Raw genomic sequence first — 23,861 nt, forward strand, 5'->3', positions numbered from 1 at the left:
GAGTAGAAAGCTTGATAGGCCAGGAAGTGAAGAGCACTTTCAAATTCTTACCCAGAACTTCACACTGATATTTGATACTCACAGGACTGGATCTAAAAGGACCTACTTCTTTTAAAAATTATCTTTATGAAGCCTATTTGGATCTGCAAGTATCTGTAGCCATCTCCAGGAGATCAGAACTGTCACTCATAGAGTTTTAATGTGGTCTTTAAGAGGTTACTTGCTGTGCTTTGAAAAGCACCCATTGTCCCTTGTCCTGATACTTTTCTGTGAGTTTGTCTTCAGACTCAACATTTCCAGCATTGGTGTTATTCATATGGGTTCAAGTATGGGTGTTTTAAACATGTTTAATAAGCTCCTGGTATTTTATCTGGTGTATGAATCCATTTTTCAAAGGTACAACAACAAAATACTTGATGCTGGATAATATATAGAGTAAAAGCTTAATTTGGTTTACAATTCTGCTGGATGGAGAGGACATAGCAAGGGCCTCCCTCCCCCTCAACCTGGCCACATCAAAAAATGGCAGAAAAATAGAAAATAAATCAGCACTGTGTGGAAGGGAGAGATCCCATGGTGAAGCAGGAAACAAGAAAGAGGGCTGATGAGCCCAACTTGCTTTACAGCAACCCATACACCTAAGAACTCACTCGCTTCTGAAGACTAACAATATTCAGCCCCTCAGAAGGCCATGTCCCTAGGACCTGATTACATTCTAAGGCCTTATTCTAAAGTGCACTACCATCTTCACACTGCCACTGTGGGGACCCAGAGTCTAGCACATAAGAGCATGGGAGGCAAATTCAAACCACATTCAAATAACAGTACATGGTAGTCACAGTGCGTCCTATGTTACCTGTCATGAAAAAATAGTCAGACATCTACCACTTCTATCAAGTACCAGACCCCACCCACCCCCCTCATAGTCACACGTGTGCATGCACGCGTGCGCACACACACACACACATACACACACACACACCCCAGAACTTCTCCAGCAACTATCATCTCTCTGTGCACCAGTGGCTCATATCTGTAATCCTAGCTGCTCAGGAGGCTGAGATCTGAGGATTGCAATTCAAAGCCAGCCCAGGCAGAAAAGTCTATGAGACTTCTGTGTCCAATTAACCACAAAAAAAAGCTGGAAGCAGAAGTGTGGCTCAAGTGGTAGAGCACTAGCTTGAGCACAAAAGCTCAGGGACAGCTCCTAAGCCCTGAGTTCAAGCCCTAGGACTGGCAATAAAAAAAAGAAAAAGATATTACATTACCCCTAATGAAATGAAACAAATGCTCTTGGAGCTAAGAAGCCCCAGATAGAAGTGCGTTTGTAGACGCAAAGACTGCCATCCACCCTAGCCAAGAACATCCTGGGCTCTCCAGGAACTGTTCTGCCCCATGTCCACACTAAAAACATTCATTAAACCACTCTGGGGAACGTGTGTGTGCCTACATGAGCTAATAGCAAGGAAAATACACTCTCAATGCTAGTATTCTGAGAAGTTAGCTGATACACTTGCAGCCTGATCTGACATGGCTGTCAGAAAAATTATCCATGACCCAAAAGGGCCACACTAAAGGTGATTTATCCTCTTACTTGGCCTATCTTGAGCTCTCCCCAGAGAAGGCCATGCCAATTAAGCAAAAAAATAAGGCAAATAGCATGTGTTGTGGGGCCTGGTGTTGACTGCTCCTCCAGAGAGACCTACAAATTAATTTTCTCATTGTAGCCTCCCTGCAAACAGCTCCAAAATGGAAACCTCAGCACTTTATCTCTTGAATCTCTTATTCCCTTCTCATCCACATTTTTTCCGAAACAAAATTAAATCATTTAACAACGATTTTAATAAGCACTAAAAAGTGTAATGGAGCAGATAATGGAGACGAACTCATGTTATTTTCTTTATCCACTTTGTACTTAATTTATTTTGTATATTTCCTTTGCATTCATCTTCCCGGGGAATGGTTCCCACATTAGAATTTGAGAAAAACATTTCAGTTAGTTCCATTGAAACCTGGCAATTATCTTGCTTTCAAAGCAAGATGATCTTGACCAAATCATTAATGACAGAAGACATGAGACTTCATGCCTCTCAGGATTCAATGAATCCTCTCTCAGCCCTCAAATGGATTCCTGCTAGGGTTAAGGAAGCCATGTGGGTTCTTCTTTGAATCAGTTGAGTAGGTAGAGAGTGTAGTGATGTTGTTGGACCCACTCTAGTCTATGAGTCTTTGGGTAAGAGGGTCTCTATATTTGCTTTGAACCATGATCCTCAGATCTCAGTCTCCTGAGTAGCTAAGATTAACAGGTATCCACCAGTGCCTGGTAGTTTCATCAGTTGAGTATTAGAATTTCCTTCCCATGACAGTACTAGGATTTCCTTGACCCTGGAGTCCAGGTGAGATTTTGGGAGACCACTATGTCTTTGTAATAAGTAGGAAAGGGTAGCAGATGAGTGTTGGCAAATATTTGTCTGAAAGAGGGTAATCTAGAACATATGCCTGAGGGGAAACAGAATGAAGACAGAAGGACCTCCTAAGCTTTTAAGAGGAAGGAATGTGGACTGGCCTGGAGAGAAATATTGCCTCCCTCTCTCTAAACTGGCTTCTGGAGTAGAACAGAGTTGAGTCCTAGGCCAGAGTTGAGTCCTGAGGGATCCTGGCTTGGCTAGCTTCTGGCTAGGAATCCTTTTTCTGCCCTTACTGGCATGTGAGTCTCTCCTATCCTTAGTGTTTTCATCTATGAAACAAGCCTAATAATAAGTAGCACCTACCACCCAGGGAAATGATAAAATTGCATAAGATTAAACCCTTGGCCCAACCAAGATCAGAAAGTCCTCATTTCCAAGGCAGCTGTTGGGTTCTCTATGCTATTCTAAGCCAGTGCTGCTGACCTGGCCTTCCTCCTTTCCTACATCTTCCCTCTTCTCCAGCAAACTCTGGATGTCCTCAGCTCGGTGCTAATGAGAGATTTTCTTCAGCGGGGATTGATTAAAATGTAGTGGCATACCCTCATTTTGCGTCACTGGCTGTGTGACGAATAGCCATGGAATTCATGCCACAGATAAATAATTGGCCCTTCAACCATCCTCCATGTCTTCAGAGACGCACGGCCCTGATCTATCACTTCTGCAGACATCTCAATGAGCATCATCTCTAGATCATAATAGATCATGTTACATTTGTATATGCTCAGGAACATAATTTACTGTTAAACGAGGCCAACATCAGCACCGAAAGAAATTATCCTTCCGCCAAAGACTGCTTTTCGGGTGCATTATATGCACGCAGTGGTTTTTAAAATATTAATTATATTGTAAACTAAAGGTTTACTTTATGTGTCATAAATCTGGGTGTCTCTTCTTTCTGTGTGCCCAATAAATATACTTCTCATCAACTTTTAATTATGCTGTTTGCATTATTCTGTCCTGGGGATGAGAGTGCATGCTAAATCATGGCCTTCTAATGTGGATTACAGCATAAGTTTAGTTAATTAAACCATATATTTTATCACTTCTTGCACCTCCATCTTGTAAAACTATGTATTATTATGTTGAAGGGGGGACACTAAATAACACAGTCTGGGAATCTTTTTTTGTTACTGTTATTTTTTTTATTTTGGAGATTTGAGGAATTTAAGAAGTTGTTTTCTTTTTGTGTGATTCTGTTGGCCTCTGGCCTCTGGCCTCTGGGGGAAATGGAAAGGTGGATCTATTCACTTCTGCCCACAGGTTGGAGTCCAGTTTCAGAGGTGATGCTGGAAACTCAAGCACAATCCCCCTCAGGGATGTAATGAAGCAAAGAGCAGCCAACCCAGCAGACCCATCCACTTGGCTTCTTTATTTTGTACCTTTGGGATAGTGGTCTTCAGTATTGAGGACAATGTCTTTTATTTAATTCATACACAAACTTACCATCTCTCTATATAGGAAGAGACTTGGTACCAAAATCCTCCACAAATACTCAAATCTATGCATGTTCAAGACCTTTATACAAAATAGTGTAGTATTTCATCCCATGTACATCTCTAGATTGCTTATAATGCCTAATGCAATGCAAATGCTACATAAAGAGTTTTGATTTTGTATTATTTAGGGGACAATGACAAATGTGTAAATATTCCATATGGGTGATTGTTTTTCCAAATATTTTCAAGCCTTGAATTGGATGAATTGGTGAAGGAAGAGCTGTGGATAGAAGGGAATGATTCTTAACAGGGGTTTAAGAGAAAAGAATTCTTGCTCCAGATTTTACAGAGGTTGGGCATGTATGTTTGAATCTTTCCTAAAGGTGAACAGTAATAAAGCAACTGGGGACCTCCATGCTAGCTTTGGATGGCAACACAGGTCACATGGTACTAAAGAAACCTAGAGGCCATGAAGCCCAAGGCTCTGAGACTCAAATCTGCTCAGCCACTTTCTAGTTGTGGGGCTGCAGAATGGATCTGTGCCACCACTAGCCTTGCTTTCCTCCTCAACATGAGGAAGTCTTGTGAAGATGGAGAAACAATAAATCATGGTACCTCTTGCTACCATTTCTCCTCCTTTCATTGTTGAGAGAAGTTGAACACAGCACTGAGCTGCAAACCAAAAGGGTCAAATCTCCAAGTTCCATGGGTGGTGGAAATACCTCACAGCTGGGCTCAAGACATTTGTAAATGAGGCCAACTGGCCCTAGTATCCATGGCTGCAGTCACAGAAAATTCCCTGTGCCTCTGTTTTCACCTAATGCTGACTATTGAGTTATATTGTCCCATGGGCCTTCTCACCTGATCCTTGGTTTTCCCATCTGGTGCTCCATGCCCCAGACCTCTGGATTCTGCTGGGCACAGGCCCAGGAGACCCTGCAGACATATGTAGATGACAACCCTAAGCCATTAGGGGGCCCCTTGCAGTGCCTCTCCTTTATAAACAATTCCCAAGGAATGTGCTGCTTTTATCAGCTCCTTCATTTTCCCCTGACTCCCACCAAAATATAAATAAAGAGCAGAGGCATGATCTGTTTTGCTTCAACATTTAAAAGCCTTTGAAGGCACAACTATTTGAGAACAATAAAAAAAAGCAGTGTTTTGTTCTCTTAACTGCTGCTCAGGTGATGAGGCCCCTTCTACCTCTTTCCTCCCCACAGAGAGGAGGGCCCATTGAGTTTTATGGTTGGCTCAGGCCTTTCTCCAGTCCATCCCCAAAGAGAGCCCTTCAACTATGTTGCCCTCCAGGACAGAGCCCACAGCACAACTTGCAATAAACAAAGGCAATGAGTCACTACCAAATGAGCAGGACTGGCTGGAAAAGCCTTCCCTGACTTTCCCCCTCCTTTGCTAGCTTGTGGGTGGGGACCAGGAGAAGGACACCCCCCCTCCCAGAAAAAGCCTTCTAGCCTATAATGGATCCCATATGCCAAGGGTTGAGTGGTGATATTCTCCAGTCCCGAAGCACCTAGGCTTTGATTTTATTTTCTGTGGGTGGGGAGGGGTAGAATCAATATGCTTGAGCTCAAATCTCAAGCTGACAGCTTGGTATTAAATAAAGCATTAAATATAAACGTTATTTTTTTTCCCTCCCAATGTTGCCTGTGTGTGGTCTTACCTCCCCCTTTGCCCTTTGGTCCTTAACTCCCTTCCCTTATAGGCTTTTTCTCCTACTTTGAAAAGTTACAAAGAGCTTTATACTCTTGACCATGAAAATGCCACAAACACTCCCCATCTTCAGATATAGAACGGAGGCTCACCATTTCACTGATTTATCTCCTCGTGGATGGAATAAAAATGGGAATGGTAGGGATGGCCATGAAGGCCCCATTCTGAAGTACTGACACTCGTAGTCCAATCAATAGTTAGTAGCCCAAGCATCAAATTCTGTTTTTTATTCCTTCTGTGCTTCAAGTTAGACAGTACATGGGCTCCCTCCCCTTCCTCTTGATTTGTGAAAGAAGAGAAACCAGTTTGATCCAGATCTATACTGCTCACACATAGAAATCCTCGGTTAGGTTCTGAGCATAGAAAACTCTTAGCGCTAAGTAAGGGTTCTTCTTGTCACTTGATGGTTACAATTGAATGTCCATTTCTCATTCTTTGGGGAATCAAAGTAATTTCAGCAATCAATGGCTAAAGGCTGAATACTTCTGGGGAGAGAAAAAAAAAAAAAAAGGAAGCATGTTGAGCCAACACTGTTGGGAAATCCCCTGTGATCCACCTTATGAGGATCCCAGAAGAACCCGGATAGAACACAGTCCCTCTCCCGTCCCCCACCCCGTGCCTTTTTCTGTTTGATCTGACAAGACTCCACATCCCCAGAAGAACCTGGAGGCTTTGCAGGAAAGCAGAAGCCAAACAGAACTCCAGATGGAGAGGAAATCCAAGTGCACCGGGGAGTGGGATGCTGACGGTCTGGTTTCGTCATTAAGAAAGCCACAGCTAACAAAGCTTCAATCTGAGCCGTTAAGAATTTACTAGGGTTTTTTTTTTTTTTTGGTCTTTCAACCCCTACTGTGGGGGACCCCCTGAACCTTTATTTTCCTTCCGAGGCTGTCCTGGGTTTTCTTCTTTAACATTGTCCCTGATTTATGGTATGTCCGCATTCCCCTGGATAGTACCATCTTTTGAGTTATACATCATCAGAGTGACTCATTCTGATGATGTATGGCCCCAATACATCATCAAAGCTCCTTGCTCTGCCGTTGCACTAATGATATGTTAGTGTAATACATCACCGGGCTGAGCTGCAGCTGTGATGGATGGAGCCGAGGGTGATGGGAGTCCGTGGAGAGGAGGCTGAGGAGCAGGTTACCGGTAGGCACAGGAGGCAAATTTGTCAATCCCAAGTCGACCTCCTTTCCTGGTACCAGTGCCCAGACTGAATTAGCACTACAGTGTGCATTCTTAAAGGAACACAGAAACATTAAGCCCTCCTCACCAAAGCAGACCAAACCTGGGGTTCATGCCTACATGATAGGCACATTAGAGGGCTTATATATGCATGCAACTATATAATGTATGCATATATATGTGTGGATATATATATATATATCACCATAATTGAGAGATAGGAGTCCATGAGTTTGAGCTGAGGCAAAGGAAAAAAAAAGAAAGGGCTGTAGAACAAGGACATGGGGGAAGTGAAGGCTTACAGATGAATGGAGGAATCAGAAACTTTCTGCATTCCTAACTTCCTCATGGAGCTAATGTGCCGGTTCCTCAGCTGCCTTTCTCTGCTTTGTTCAGTGTTCAAGGGCTTCAGAAGCCTTGACAGAGCCTAGCTGTGAATGTTCAACTCAAGGGAACTTCCTTCCACCTATCCCTATTTGTTGGCGGGGAAACCCAAGGGTTACACTGAACCCAACGTGATATGGGTTTACAGCTGAGACTCTGGTCCATTATGTGATCATAGAGGTGACAGTATTCAACACCTTCTAACACCTCCTCATACTGTTGTTCTAAGTATTCTATGAGTTGACAGTAGTAAAGAACCTGGAACAATCGATGCACTCAAGGTGTTCATCATTACTATAACCACAACAGCTATCAGAAAGACTGCCATGATCACTCCCCTACTTCCCCCACCATGTTTCTGCCTCCTTGGTTCCCAGGCTGTCTTTCCCATACCAGCTTCCTCCCTTCCAGGTCCTCCGTACCCTGCCTCTTAGTTGGTAGGGGTGAATGCACAGTTGTATGTTGGAGCATCTGAGGGATCTTACAGTTTAGTGGGTTTATACACAGACATCGCCACTTGCTGAAGCACATATAGAATTGGGAAAATTATAACAAACAATAGTTTTATTAAGGTGCTAGTCATGTAACATGGTATTGGCTATGTTTATGTCAGTTAATTTTATAGTGCATGATTCAGTGGCATTGGGAGCATTCTTAATGTCCTATTACCACTGTATCTGCCTAGCTCCAAAGTTTTATTATCCTGAAGAAAATGCCTGTACTTATGAGGCAATCAGTCTCTATTCTCTACTCCCTTCAACCAACGCTTTGGCTTCTGCCTATCTGCTTTGTGCCCTATAGACTTAAACTGTTCTGACATTTTATATACATAGGATCATGCAACATGTGGACTTTAGGATCCAGCTTCTCTTAGCACAATGCTTTTGAGGTTCATCTACATTGTAGCATGGGTCAGTTCATTCCATTTTATGGACTGTTGTGTGTGTATCTATATATCCATTACATATCTGTATGTCCATTATGTTTGGACATTTGCTATCTCTTGGCTTCTATAAATGATGCTGTGTAGAATATTTTCATATACTCTAATGTCTTCAAGGGGGCCTCACCCTTATTACCTCATCTAAACTTTGTTACTAAAACATCCTGCCTCTCAATACCGTAGAGACTTTGGAGACAAGCAAACGTTCAGTTCATAACATCAGGCTCTTTATGTTCTATCAGAAAATCCAGTACCAAATTCCAGACCATGTTGATTTGCCATTGTATTTTTTCAAAGATTTTTTTTTTACATTTTAGCTATATGTCCTCAGGCCATTGGTCCATTTTGAGGTAATGTATCTATAATGCACAAACCTGTTGTCATGGTACCATGTGTTAAAGAGACTTACCTTCCACACTTGACAATCTGGTGCCTTTTCTAACATTTCAATTAGCCATATACATACCACAAATAGTAATTTAATCCAAGTATCTACAGGATCAATGAAGAGTAAATTAAATCTTCAGGATTTGCAGGAAAGGAAATTGGCACAGGAATAAGAGTGAATAGAAAGAAAATTTCCCATCTCGGTAAAGAGGGGCACCTGAGTCCAGGGAATCCTTGCCAAGGCAGAGACCTGATGATGGTCAACAGCCTCCAACAGAAGCCATCGCTAGTGTTCTTTGGAAGACAGAAACTGCCATTTTCTCCTCAGCTTCCCTCAGATGAAGAATAACATGTGAATTCACTATTTAATCCACCAAACATGGAAAAAGAAGAAGAAAGAAAAAAGGCACAATAGATATAGATTACCAAAGACTAAAAACACAGGAGCTTCAGATATATTGCAGAAAAAAATGTGATGTGATGTGTTTCAGTAATTTTAAAGCTTCATGCAAAACAAAGATTACTAATAGTAATTTAAAGATAAAAGAGCTAGTTGTTCACAATAATGAGTAAACTGATTTACAAAACAGTTTGTACGTACCACCTAAAAGAATGTGTGCGCTCTCTTTCTCTCTCTCTCTCTCTCTCTCTCTCTCTCTCTCTCTCTCTCTCTCTCTCACACACACACACACACACACACACACACGTTGGAATTAGATCTGAGGAAATTTGCCAGAATGTAGGGAAAGGAAAAAAGGAGATGAGAAATGTAAAAGAGATATTGAAACATAAAGAATAAAATAACATTGTCTATAATCTAAAGTATAAAAGTCCCAGAGAAAGATATTAGTGGTAATAAAGGAGTAGAAAAAAACCTAAAGATATATTGGCTGAGAAGTTTGAAAATCTCATCAGACTAATAAATCCACAAATACTGGAATATGGAGGCTTGGTAGTGACAGGAAGTTCACACAATAATAACAACCATAATAAATAATATACTAAAACTGCATCACATCAAAGACAAGAAATCTTAAAAACATCAACAAAGAATAAAAAATCAGACATTAAAATGTATAATGAGGTGACAGCAATAGCATGAATGGAAGCCTACTTATAATGATTAGTACATATGTAATGCTGAATTGTGTGCCTAATGAAGAATCTTCCCAAAATAACAATGGAAGAGGAAGGGAGAATTTTTCAGACAATTCCTATCAATAGAAATTCACTTCTGCCAGAAGCTGGTAACCCATGCCTGTAATCCTAGGTACTCAAGAAGCTGAGCTCTGAGGATCATGGTTTGAAGCCAGCCCAGATAGGAAAGCCTATGAAACTCCTACCTCCAATAAGCTACTCAGAAAAATCTGGCTCAAGTGGTAGAGCACTAACTTTGAGCAAAAGAAGGTCAGGGATAGGGCCCATGCTCTGGGTTCAAGTGCTAGGACCAGCAAAAACAAAAAATAAAAAAGAGAAATTCACTTCTAAGAGTCTTTTGACCTATAAATATGTGGACATAATTGTATATAAACTATTAAATACATACATTAACCATAAACATGCAGCATCTCTGTAAGATACTTGTGTAGGTAATGAGATTAAAGGATATTTTATGAGATTTTAAAAGTAGAACGAAAACAAGTGCCAGTGGCTCACACTTGTAATCCTAACTACTCAGCAGGCTGAGACCTGGGGACTGTGATTTGAAGCCAACTTGGGCAAGAAAGCCCCTGAGGTGCTTATCTCCAATTAAACAGCAAAAAGCTGTTAATGGAACTGCAGCTCAAGTAGTAGAAGGCCTACATTGAGGAAAAAAAAAAAGCTCAAGAAAAGCACTCAGCTCCCAGTTACCCCCACCCCACATAATGATGAAACAAAGTGGTAGACATTGTAATAAGAGGTATGGTATATTAATATAAAAATGTTCATGGTAAAAGTGTTCTAAACTTCATATCTTATTTGGAAAGAGTTAAGATAGTAATTTTAAAGTCAAATTAAATTTAAAAGTTTATAATAATTATATTAAGGTAGTATGAATTTAGGACAAAATAATAATTATAAAAGTATGAAAGAAGAATTAAAATAATAGGAAATGCAAGACAAATCACAAATTAGGAATTTGAAATAATTCTAAAACACCAATACTACAATGAATATGTGTAATCTCAGCACTCAAAGGCAGAAGAGAGAATGATAGTGAAAAATAGCAAAAATATACTTAAAATAGACACAAAATACACATGAACACTAGGATCTAGAAAAATGAATGGGAAGATGTTGAAAATGTATTTCAAAATTTTAATATTTTAATAATTGTTTTAATTGGGTATATGTTTATAGAAGCTTATATTTTGTCTATTTCAGTATATGTAAACTTCCCCTAATAATTTTTAAATAGATATTGAAGCCAAAGAAACTCAGAATATTTTATCATTATATACTAAAATATTATATATATTTATATTACATACACTATATAATACATTATATAGGTATATATCTAAATATATAATATTATAGTATGTTTTATATATTTACCTTATTACATAAAGCAGGATAAAATAATATTAGGAATAATGAGAGGGAGATGTAAGAACTATAAAATATGATGCTTCCAATAAATAAAATATCAAACAAGAAAATACATAAATAAACAACATGAAATAACAATAAACTTTTAGGACATACCAGAAGTTGAATGCAAGAGGAAATTTATACCATGAATCTTATACTAAAAAAATGGCTCATGATCAGTGATGTAAACATTCTAGTTAAAATGAAAAAAATTAAAGTTGTAATCATTCAAATTAAGGTTAGAAAAATAAGCTCAATGAGGGGGCTGGGGATATGGCCTAGTGGCAAGAGTGCCTGCTTCATATACATGAGGCCCTGGGTTCGATTCCTCAGCACCACATATATGGAAAATGGCCAGAAGTGGCGCTGTGGCTCAAGTGGCAGAGTGCTAGCCTTGAGCAAAAAGAAGCCAGGGACAGTGCTCAGGCCCTGAGTCCAAGGCCCAGGACTGGCCAAAAAAAAAAAAAAAGAAAAAGAAGCTCAATGATAGTAGAAGTACAGTAAAGAGAATGCTAAGAACATTCAAAAGAAGCAGTATGGCTATGTGATCAATAAAGTTGGTGCTTTAAAGACAGGTTTAAAAGAATTAAAACTTCTAATGAAAAGAATCCCACTGAAAGCTATTGAACAATGGGAAGGCGGGAAGGCAGGAGGATGGGAAGAAGATGGGGGGGGGGGGAGAGAGAGAGAGAGAGAGAGAGAGAGAGAGAGAGAGAGAGAGAGAGAGAGAGAGAGAAAGATAAGGTTAAACTGACTAAATTCTAATACATGCCCATATGAATTACAAGTAAAGACTCCTAGTCATGACAAATCACACATCCAGTGAGATAAGGTCTTATGAAATTTGGGGTGAAACGGGTACATTCTTTAAAAGCATAATGTATGAACATTGACTCCAAACCAAAGACAATAGGCCATTAGAATATTTAATCAATATCAAAAAAGACCCAAACAAATATCACTAAAATTTCAAAGTAGTTTATCCAGATATACAAGTTTCCCTTCTCAAGAAGAAAAAAAGATGTAAATTGAAGCCGTGTAGCCAGATCGTGTAGCCAGAAAAAAGACTGGTAATTCTCAAACTTCTTAAACAAAAATCTTCTCATTTGGATACACAAACATATTAAAAACTATACAATGAAAGGACTTTGAATATATAATTATTTAAAAGAAAAGTGCTGAATTATTTTAAAAGAAAAATCTTGTGATAAAGCTTGGCAATTATTAGAAGAATAGAAACACAAACCTGGCAAAATAAATGAACAAAAAATTCTTCTTTTTTTTTGGCCAGTCCTGGGCCTTGGACTCAGGGCCTGAGCACTGTCCCTGGCTTCTTCCCGCTCAAGGCTAGCACTCTGCCACTTGAGCCACAGCGCCGCTTCTGGCCGTTTTCTGTATATGTGGTGCTGGGGAATCGAACCTAGGGCCTCGTGTATCCGAGGCAGGCACTCTTGCCACTAGGCTATATCCCCAGCCCCAAAAAATTCTTAAAGACAGAAATATCCTTCCTTTACTTTGCAAACAGTATTTACCAAAAAAAAAAAAAACAAAAAACCCAAAACATATAGCAGATGTCATGCTTACAGTGAAGTTTCAGCTATTCTCCAAGAACTTAGGATGAGAAGAGTTCCAATATCATTTTTTGCTCAACATCATAATGGAATTTCTAGCCAATGAGAGGGTAAGAAATAGTATAATGGTGAAATAGGAAAATAACACAGAGATGATACAAGAGACTACACTGACAATTTTAAGGGATCTAGAGATGAGTTATAAAAATGCATTTTCTAAAGTGGCACTATATAACATCAACATAATACAAAAAGTTCATTGGTTGAAAGACACAAAGCTTACCTAAATGTCTAAATTTTTTCCATGAACCACTGAAAGCATTCAACAAATGCCATGTATCATGTTCTTCATAGAAATAATAATAAAAAACAACCTTAAAAATTATGGGCCTCAATGCACAGCAGTGGTGGCTCATGCTTATAATCCCACTGACTAAAGAAGCTGAGATTTGAGAAACGAGGTTCAAAGCCAGCTCAGATAGCAAAGTCCATGAAACTTTTTATCTCTAATTAGCAACCAAAAAGCTGAGAGGAGAGATATGGTTCAAGTGGCAGAGTGCTAGACTTGAATGAAAAAGCTACGGGACATTGCTCAGGCCCTGAGTTCAAGCTCCAGTACCAGCACAATATTTTTTTTAACTCAAAAAAGAAAAGAAAAAAAAAATCACAGGAATCCAGGGAAGATAGCCAAAGTGATCATGAGAAGAAAGAAAATGACATGACAATTGATTTCAAAACATACTATAAAGCTGTAGTAACCAAAACAATCTGGTTCAGACATAAAAACAGAATGTAGACTAACAGACAGAATAGACAATGTAGACATTAGTTCATACTTAAGAGCCAATTGGTGCCAAGAACACATGTTGGAAACAAGAATTTCTTCAGTAAATGGTGCCAGAAAAACCAGACATCAATATTGCAGAGGAATGAAACTAATCTCTCGCCATATGTCAAAATAAATTTAAATGGAACATAAACCATGAAAGAAGACTTAAAACTATGAAACTGCTAGAACAAAACTTTGAAAAACTGCAAAAGATAAAAATGGATAGAGGCAAAGATGTTTTTGTTTAACTTTCCCAAATCACAGGAAACAAAGGCAAAGGTTGACAAATGAAATCATAACAAACTAAAAGCCTACTGTACAGAAAAAGAAGCAATGGACAGGGTGAAAATAAAAGTAGCAGAATGAGGGGAAACTTATTTCCAAACTCTACATCCAGGGATTAATATTCAGAACAATGTAAGGAACTCTAACAACTCATATTGACAACTATGTTAAATGAGATTCATCAGGCATAGTAGAAAACATGTATGTCCTCTAATTTTCAGAACCTAAGAATATTTATCTCATAACTGAATAGAGTAAAATACTTGTGTGGGTAACAAGGAAGGGCACAGGGGAATGGAGAGGTTAAACTTCAGGCACCAAAATATATTTAGAGAGGAAGAATTACTTCTGTGTTTTACAGCACAATAAGGTAACTACTGTCTACAACAATTTATATTTTAATATAACTAGAAAACCTAGGTATATTTTAATATAACTAGAAAAGAGGTGTTCTAAATTTTCTAACACATAGAAAACAATAATACATAAGAATAAGGGAAGTGCTAATTTCCTTTTGTTGATGATTACACATTTTCTACATATTTGGCATTATTATACTATAGTCTATAATATATAAGATAATGCATGTCAGATAGAAAATTTAAAAAATCAATTGCATCACCTTATACAAATAACAAATGTGACATAAGTTAAATAAAAGGTAACAATTTACAATACCAGCAAGTAATAAACATCCAGGAATTAATTTTACAAACCATCTGCCATTCCTTGATGAAGAAATATTAAATATCTACATTAAGAGGCTTAAAGAGACTTAAATAAATGGAGAACATTCCTTGTTAATAAATTAAGAGACTCACAGTTCCAAAGACAGCAGTTCTCCCCAAATTACAGATTTAATGTGATTTCAATAAAAATTCCAATTGAGGTTTTTAGGCAACTTAATAAGCCAATTCTAGAATGTATATGAAAGAGCAGATGCCCCCAATTAGCCAAGGCTCTCCTAAATAAGATGAATGGGAGAGGGGCTATTCCCTACCAGATATAAAAACTTATTTTAAGGCAAAATAATTAAGGTAATGCTGCTATTATGCAGAAAAACTAATTTGAAACAAAATAAAGAGTTCAGACAGAATCCCAGGCATAGATGAACACTTGATCTATGCCAAACAAGGAATGTTTCATTACCAGAGGAATTAGAAGGTAGATGGGACAGTGGAGAAGGTGATTCCACTTAGGAAATAAATATATAAAAATAAATAAAATTACTTCATACCCTGCAATTAAGCAAGATGAGTTAAATACATAAATGCACACATTAACAATTAAAAATTAGGGTATACATTGTGACCAAATTGAGCCAAAAAATGATTCCTCAAACAAAAGTCAAACATTGCTAAGCATCTAAATTCAACCACATTAAAATAAGTGTTTCTATTCCTCCAGCAATACCCAAACAAAATGAGAGACACAAGCTACAAAACACAGTAGTTGTTATGTTGTACATCTCTGATGAAAGATTAACAACTGAAGAAAAAAGCATTGTAAACTTATCCAAATTAAAAAGGGGGCAATTTGAAATTATTTTGGGAAATTAAAGACTGCCCCCGCACAGATTAGGACTAATGAACAACTTCAGGCAAGTTTTGAAACAAAATCAACATACAAGAATCTATTTTTCTATGCTAACAATGAATCTTAACAGAAATAGAAAATAAATACTCCCATGGACAATAGCATCCAAAAGAATCCTCAAAGTAAACAAAAGAAAAAAGAACAAAGCTGAAACTCTCATACTTCCTCACTTCAAAATTTATTACCAAGCTACTGTATTTAAAATAGTGTGGCACTAGCCTTAAGACAAACAAATAAATCAATAGATTAGAGAACTAAATCATAGCCCCAATTGTCAATTTTTCATAAATGTGCCAATACCATTAAGTAGGGAAAGGAGATTCTTTTCAAAGAAATGTGAAGAATATTAGATATGTGTGTGTAAAGGAATGAATTTGTATTCTTACCTTATCCTTTACTCATAAACAAATTCAAACTTGAGTCAAACAAAGACTGTAAACAGAAGATGTAAAACTCTTAACTCCTAGAAAGAAGCAGGAGAAAAGCCTAATGACACTAATTTGACAATCATTTCTTAGTTGTGATATAAAAAATAAAAGTAGATACATTTGACTGTATCAAAACAAAAAACCTCTGTGCATCAAAGGATAAAAGTCTACAAAGTGAAAAGAAAATCTATAGAATCATATACTTGTCAATACTATATCTGATAGGCAGTTAAAATGTAGACTTAAAGACAACTCATCTAACTCATCAATGACATATAATACACCTCAAATTGGGGAAATGAATTGAGTCGGTATTTCTCTAACACACACACACACACACACACACACAAACACACACACACACACAGGACCAACCTTCCTTTGAAAAATGTTCACTTATGGTTAGGGAATTAAAACACTAATGAGATACTGCTTCATATCCAATAGAATAGCTTCTCTCGGAAAACAAATATACTAGGTTCTGGCATGGTGTTAGAGAAATTGGAGCTCTGCATATGAGAATGCATGTATATAATATGAATGCAATGGGAAATAGCATGCTGGTTCTCCAAAAATAATAAAGAAGCAAATGTAGATGTAGAGTGACCATAGACTACAACAATTCCATTCTGATATAAGCTCAAAACATTTGAAAGAGGCATCTCAAGAAAATATTTGCACACCCATATATATATAACATCATTATTTACAAGAATCAAAAAGTGGAAATTGGGGTGGGGGATTTAGCTCAGTGGAATAGCTCATTTCTGGCAAGTTCAAGGCCCTGAATACAGTTGTGGAAGCAACCCAAATGTCTAGCAATTGATAAAGAGACTTTAAAGTGTGGTATATATGTATGCAATAGCATATTATCTAATCTTACAAAGGAAGGAAATTCTTTTTTATTATAAAGGTGATGTACAGAGAGGTTACAGTTATATAAGTAAAGTGATGAGTGAATTTTTTTAACACTCCCCCATTTTCTCCCTCATTTTCTCCCATTCCCCCCTGGCTCCCCTTTCCCCAAATTGTAAAGTTAGTTTCCAACATAGTGTCTAGTGCTTATCACTGTTGCATTGGTTTACCCTTTGTCCTACCATTTCTGCGAATTCCCTTCCCTTCCACAAATCAGATAAAATTATATACAAGACAAAATGTACAGAAATAAAAAATGGTGACAGCAGAGCATAAATCAAAGGGGGGGAAAAGAAAGAAAAATGAAATAACTGTACACAGTACATTGTAAAAACTTATTTCCATTTCTTGGAGTTAATTTTGATAAGCTTCCTTATATGATCATGTTATATTGAACTACTGTGATTCTCTGCTAAGAATATCATAGTCATATTATAGTTATTACAACTGAGGGAAACCATGCAGCCTATGTTTCTTGGGTTTGGCTTGCTTTGCTTAATATAATTTTTTTTCATGTCTTTCCATTTAAAGGCAGGAATACTGCTGATATGAACCTTGAGAATGTCATGAGAAGTGAAACAAGCCTAAAAGACAAACATTGTATGATACCTTAAATGGAAGTTTTCTAGAATAGTAACATTCACACAGATGAGGTAAACCTGAAGATGCAATATCTGAGTAAAGGAGAAAACAGAAAGCTGTTTACTGAGTATTGAGTTTTCCATTTTTGGGAAAGATGGGTGGCACAAAAGTTGCTCACACTTAACATTATTGTACATATATATCATACGGTATACACACACATATATACATGTATGCATGTGGGAATATGTGTATATATAGTACAAGTATGTGTGTGTATCTGGGATATAGGCATGTGTATATAGGTATGGTATATCTATATGCATGTATGTATGTATATATGTATGTATGTATATATATGTATGCCTGTGTGTATATGTCATCTATGTATAGATGTACATATGTGCATAAATCTATGTGTTTGTTTACATGGGGGTGTATAGATACACATATGACCATATATGTGCATATGTGTGTACATATTACATATATGTATATAAGTATATGCATATATATGGGAACTGTAAAATGGTAAATTTGATTATATGTATTTTACCACAATTATAAAACAACAATGGTCCAAGCACTCAAAAAGCCTTTTCACAAAAGAGTTTTATTATAGTGGTAAATTAAAAGTTAAAAAGATGAAATTAATTAGTAATTGGAGACATTCAAATTACCATCACAAAAAGATACAATTTTATACCAATTAGATTTCAAAAATTAAGTTTCACAGTACTAAGTGGTGATTGATTGCAAAATCCTGGGAACTCTTGTAAACCACCTATATAGTGATGTGTAAACGTCCTAGAAAAATATTGTTTTTCAGGTACTCTGCTCCTATAAGCAATTAGAACCACTCCAAATAAGCTCATTATGGGGCAACCTAATATCATGGAATCCTGGGGAAAATATATATGTATACACATACAAACATACACGTACACACAGGTCACTGAAGGAAAGTGGAGAAGTGTTCACAAGTAGGCAAGATGAATATTGTAAACATTCTCATTTTTTTGACCATTAAGCTTCAAAACATATGTGTCAAATATTCCTTTTACTAAATCAAATAGTATCTAATTGTAACATAATTATGAAAATAAACTTGAAAAAAAATCCTTCAGTCTTCTCAAACATGTCAGAAAACAGGACAATGTTTCTATAATTTCCTTATTATGAAGCACAATTAGTGCCCATGAAGTGCTAGAAGTGTTAGGGGGCTGATGGGGAGGGGGTGAAGGGAGGAGATTCTGAATTTTATTAATGTGGTTCCCCAGCATGCAGGCCAGAATGAGGTGGGACTCTCCTTTTCATTTCAACAGCAAAGCACCCAGAAGGGGACCATATACAGCTTTTCACCCCTCCAAAATTGGGAGAAGAGACTATTTAGGACCATGACAAATAGTAATCCAAGTCTGGCTCTCAATTAATTGTTTATTACCTCCTCATTTTACCTTCCTGGTGGGTACATATTATAATTATATTTACATTTTTTTTTGGTCAGGGAAGCTTTAGCTCCCTCTGAAACACACATTTTTGTGGTGGCCCGCCTAAATACAATGCCATATTTCCTTGCTCACAGTCCATCTTTTCTCTCAAAGGCTAAACTGTGAGTGAGAAATTACGTGTAAATTGTCCACCAGGCCCCCATGAAAGCAGTGGTGGTGTTGGACGACCCAGTGATGTCAACCTAGTGCTGGATAAGGAGCTGCTTTGGCTCTTTGATCCAAAGTTTAACTTAAGAGGCTGGTCCTGCATGCTCATGCTTCTCCTGCAGGCAGAAAGACTCCCAAGAAATGGGAATTGTGGCAGTCATGTTCTCTTGACTGAACAGACTCCCAAAGTTGGCTCTTGGCAGTAGAATGAGTGCTTTCCTCATTCCCAGTTCAAGTCAACAAGTATTTGCTGAGATTTACTGGGTGTTGATTACAATTCTGGGATCATGTGGCTAAAGACAAAAGTGATGAATCTGAAGCTATTCCTTATTCTTCTTTTCTTTTGATGCCAATCCTGAGGCTTGAACTCAGGGCCTGAACTCTGTACCTGAGGGTTTTGTTTTTCTCAAAGTTAGTACTCTACCATTTGAGCCACAACTCCACTTTCAGCTTTTTTTTTTGGTGATTAATTGGAGATAGTCACACAGACTTTCTTGCACAGGCTGGTTTTGAACTGTGATTCTCAGATGTTGGCTTTCTGAGTTGTTAGGTCTACAGGAGTGAGCCACAGGTGCCCAATTCACTCTTAATTTTCAATTGTTTAAAATTTATTATAAAGGTGATGAACAGGAAGTTTACAGCTACAAAAGTAAGGTAATGAATACATTTCTTTTAAAATACTGTTACCCCTCCCTCATTTTCTCAGGCCTACTATTTCCCACTTCCCCCAGCCAAATTGTAAAGTTCCTTTCCAACATAGTGTCAAGTGAGTATCATTGTTGCATCAGTTCATCCTTTGTCCTGCTGTTTCTGTGATTCCCTTCCCGTCCACAGATCAGATAAACTTACATACAAGACAGAGGGTACAGTTGTAAAGATGGAGCCGCCACAGTAGGGAGGCACCCCAACTCGCTCCAACTGAATAGCGAGCTGGGAACTCCAGCACCCAACACCCCATCAAGAACCCAGCAAAACCAGCAGCCAGAAGCAGTGGAGAAATGCAGGAAAACAAAAAGGAGCAAAAAAGAAGAGCTGAAAACCTACACAGAGCCGGAGAATCTCCGGGGCACCCTCCCCCCACCAGCCGACTCTGGCCCAAACAGGGCCAGGCTGGGAAAGGGGACCCGGCGATCGGCAGACCGACTGCCGGGAGCACAGAGTCCAGACAGCAGGACTTCGTGGTCACCAGGGAGAGTGCGGACCAAGACACACGGCAGTGACGGGAAGTTTGGGTCCACACTGGGAACGGACATAAGTGGCTGGGGAACCCAGTGGTGCAGAAGAGGAAAGCCAGGGACGCCACCACAACCTTTCACCACACCCGAAGGACCAACGGCGGTGGGGGACACACACACAATCCAGGACCAGTGAGTCCCCCATTACCCCCTCCTCCAACGGGAGACCAGCTATCAGAGACCCAAACCCTACAAAGAAGCTAGAGCTCCCATCCTCCCCTTCCCCACCCCGAGGGAACAAAGAACTCCCAAATCAGGGGGGAAGCTCCCATCAGGTGCTGGGAAGTCACAGGAGTTTAGCAGGCGAAGGGCGAAGCAGCCCCAAGGCCCAAGGCCCAAGGCCGAACGGGCTGAACCGGCCCTGCCCCCTTCCCAACAGGGGCGGGGGGGGGGGGGACGGCTGGCAGTGCAAGCCCCACCTGAGGCGCCTGGACCTCGCGGAACTTTACAACTAAAATCACAGGTGCTGGTGGGCAATACCAGCACAGCCTGATCACACACCGCCCCCCTTGCAGTGGAGGTGCAGTATGAGGGCGCTAACCCGCACCTGGACAGTTGATCCCACTGAGCTCCACACATACCGCCCCCCACAGCGGACTCGTGGGAGGGCGCAAGCACAACCCAACAACCCAGAGCTCGCTCTGGTAGGCGTACCCTGCTCAGGTGGATGGGGCGACAGCAGCAGTGCCTGTTGTAGTGGGTGCACAGTGCACAGGTGGGCAGGGACCCTGGTGACAGCGCCCACTCTGATACCCTGCTCTAGTGGGTGGGGCCACAGCCACAGCGCCCGCTCTGGTAGGCGCGCCTACACAGGAGGGCAGAGCTCTCCATCGGCCCGTGCCCACTCAGTTTGGTGCAATTTGCACAAGTGGGTGGGCCACAACCCAACAACACCGGCCCTGGAGTGGTCCACATAGGAAGATGAACTGCCTGAGAGGTGAGCTCCTCTGACCAAGATACAGAGTGGAAAAAAGAACCAAAGAAGAGATAAACCTCCACGCCACGCTGAATCAGCGACCAACAAACCCCCAACAGGGGCACGCTAGGGTCAGCACAGCACAGCGGCAGGACACTGTCCCGCAGAGAAAGACATAGAACCTACCAGCCCCCAAGTGCAGGGAGAGTGACCACCTCAGCAACAACCAAGAAGGTCATGCTCACCCATTGGGAAGCAAGGTCCAACAGCCAAACCCAAACCCAGAGCCAGGATACCAGGGCACAAGGCTCCCACTGACGGACCAGCGGGAGCCAACACAAAACCAAACCAGAGAAGCCACCCACAGATCTCCAGATGTGCAAATCACAAAGAAATATAACACAGTTCATCAAAGGGCAAGCCAACTCTCCAGCTCCAAAAAGCAGCACGACTGAAGAGGAGATGGAGAATAAAAAAGCAAATGAGGCCATGTTAACAGAAATGATGGAAAGTGTCAGAAACGAAATTAGAAAACAATTCCAGGAGTTTAGAGTGGAAGTCTTGAAGGACATCCAGGAAGCCAAGAAAGAAATGGAAGCAAAAATGGATACAATGCAAACCTCCGTTAAAGAAGACCTTAACATCCTGAGAAGTGAAATGCATGAAAAAAATAGATTTAAAATACAACTCTTTAAAGGAAGAAATTTCCATGATCAGAGCTGATCTGACAACCATAAATAGCTCTCTGACATCCATAAACCCCGCAATTGAATCCACAGCACAAAGAATTGACCATATGGAATCCAGAATCTCTCTCTTGGGCGATGAAGCAGCTGACAACAACCAGAAAATTACCACACTCCAAGAAACGGTGAAGCTTCAGGGCAGATTAATCCAGGAACTAATGGACAAAGACAAGAGATATAATCTGCGCATAATTGGAATAGAAGAAGGAGCTGAATACTAGAGCAGAGGGCTTCATCATATTCTCAATAAAGTTATTGCAGAAAACTTTCCCAATCTCACAAGGGACCCCATCCAGGTAACCAAAGCCTATAGGACACCTGGAAGGCCAGACCCCAGAAAAGCCACCCCAAGGCACATAATATTCAAGACTTCAGATCTCAAGAATAAAGAGCAAATTCTGAATGCAGCCAAAATGAAGAAAGACATTTTCTACAATGGGAAGAGGATCCGAATAACAGCAGACCTCTCCACACAAACCTACCAAGCACGAAATGAGTGGAAGAACACCATCCAAGTTCTACAGGCCAACAATATGCAAGCTAGGATTAAATATCCAGTGAAATTGGAATTCACATTCGAAGGGAAAACCAGATCTTTCCATAGCAAAGAGGATCTAAAGGAGTATGTGAATATAAAACCAGCCCTACAGCGAATTCTAAGAGGGAATCCCAAGCAACAGAGATTGTACAGGACACACAACAGAAACAGAAACAGAAAAAGCAGCTCACTAAAGACAAGGGAAAAAAAAAAAAGAGGAAAGAACAGCCCAACAAGAAAATGGAAGGAGAAAAAACACTCGTATCCTTGATCTCTTTGAATATAAATGGTATAAACTCTCTGATAAAGAGGAGCAGACTGGCAGAATGGATCCACAAACAAAAAGTTGGCATCTGTTGTTTACAAGAGACCCACCTTACAGCAAGGGACAAAAACAGGCTCCGAATGAAAGGATGGAGCAAGGTCTTCCAAGCAAACGCACCTACCAAAACGGCAGATGTAGCCATCCTGATCTCAGACAAGCTGGACTTTTCATTAAAATCAACTGAAAAAGACAAAGAAGGACACTACATTTTAATACAAGGAAAAATCCAGAATCAAGACATCACAGTGATAAATGTATACTCACCGAACAAAAGAGGCCCCACATATGTCAAGCAAATTCTCACAGAATTACAGAACAAGATAGACGCAAACACAATCATAGTGGGAGACCTAAATACCCCACTCTCCTCAAGAGACAGATCCAACACCCAGAGGATCAGCAAGGGAGCTGAGGACCTAAGTAACACCATATCCCAAATGGATCTGACAGATCTATACAGAATCTTCCACCCTACAGAGACCCAATACACCTTCTTCTCATCAGCACATGGATCATACTCCAAAATAGACCATGTCATAGCCCACACAAAGAACCTCAGCAAATACAAAAGTATTGTCGTCATCCCATGTATTATATTTAATCACAGTGGATTAAAGGTCACCCTCAATAACAATGGTTACCACAGAGGCTATACACATTCTTGGAGGCTAAACTCCACACTGTTATCCAACACATGGGCCACAGACCAAATTAAAGATGAAATCAACAAATTCATAAGACACAATGACAATGAAAATAGAGCACAAAGAAACCTATGGGACACAGCTAAGGCAGTACTGAGGGGCAAGATCATTGCCCTCAGCACTCACATTAAAAGAATGGAAGCAGAGCAGGTGAATAACCTCACGATGAAACTAAAACAACTGGAGAAACAAGAAATGACAGAATCTAAAATGACTAGGAGGAGAGAAATCACAAAGATTAAAGAAGAGATAAATCTGATTGAAAATAGAAAGACCATTCAACAAATAAAGAAAACTAAAAGCTTGTTCTTTGAGAATATAAATAAAATTGACAGACCCCTCGCAAGACTTACAAAAAAAGAGGAGAGAAGAGGCTCATATACGTAAAATCAGGGACTCCACCGGAAAAATTACAAGTACACATG

This window comes from Perognathus longimembris, chromosome 2, assembly GCF_023159225.1.
Source record: "Perognathus longimembris pacificus isolate PPM17 chromosome 2, ASM2315922v1, whole genome shotgun sequence".
NCBI lineage: Eukaryota > Metazoa > Chordata > Mammalia > Rodentia > Heteromyidae > Perognathus > Perognathus longimembris.